This window comes from Dipodomys merriami, unplaced genomic scaffold (genome assembly GCF_024711535.1).
Source record: "Dipodomys merriami isolate MVZ:Mamm:240054 unplaced genomic scaffold, mDipMer1.0.p SCAF_1217, whole genome shotgun sequence".
NCBI lineage: Eukaryota > Metazoa > Chordata > Mammalia > Rodentia > Heteromyidae > Dipodomys > Dipodomys merriami.
The window spans coordinates 54,264-54,993 of NW_027202513.1; the positions used below are offsets into that span (position 1 = coordinate 54,264).

A 730-nucleotide genomic window follows, 5' to 3' on the forward strand; every position below is an offset into this window, starting at 1 on the left:
CGCTCCTAGATATAATACTTTGAATTCTACATTGTTATATAATGTATATGTTTATTAATAAATGTGTCCTTTCAAATTGCATTCCATATAGAAAAAGTTTAAGATTCCTTTTTTTCCTAGGTCCTTGTCTTATTTTATTTCTTTGGGATAAAATGGCAATGTTAACTAATTTCAAGTTTTGTAACGATTATGATATGTAAAGGCCTTTCTCAGGTGAAGATTTAATATACTGATGTCAAACTAACCTTCAATTCTATGAATTACTTGTATTGTTACACTTGTATTTTTGTAATCAACTTTTTAATAACTGTTTTTCATTTCTTGCATTTGAAGAATGAAAAATATGGGATATTTCACGAATTTATATATCATCCTTCTGCAAGTGCCATGTTAATCTCTGTATTGTTGTCATTTGGGTAGACCTGCTGCTGAAACATGTAGTATCCTCTAAATTTAAGTACGTAATGATACAATCTTTATACAGGCATATATTCATGGTTGACTATTTATACCAAGGAACCCTTATTGTTCCTAAAAATGCTATTGGTCTTATTTCTCTAAAATTCTGTGTATAATGAAAAAAAAAACTATTGTTGGTAGATTGCTAAAATTTGCAATTTTTTGTCAATGACTATTTTGTCGTTTTCATTTTAAATTTGAACATACTTTGAAGCCTTTACGGCTAAGTCCAAAGGTGATTGCTTTTCAAGTATTTATTTATCAACTGAGT

The 730-nt window shown here is 28.4% G+C and overlaps 1 pseudogene; it reads right to left on the reverse strand.

Annotated features, from left to right (window-relative positions):
• Window positions 1-337: 337 nt before the first annotated feature.
• On the reverse strand, window positions 338-437 carry LOC138823703 (U6 spliceosomal RNA; annotated as a pseudogene).
• Window positions 438-730: the final 293 nt, after the last annotated feature.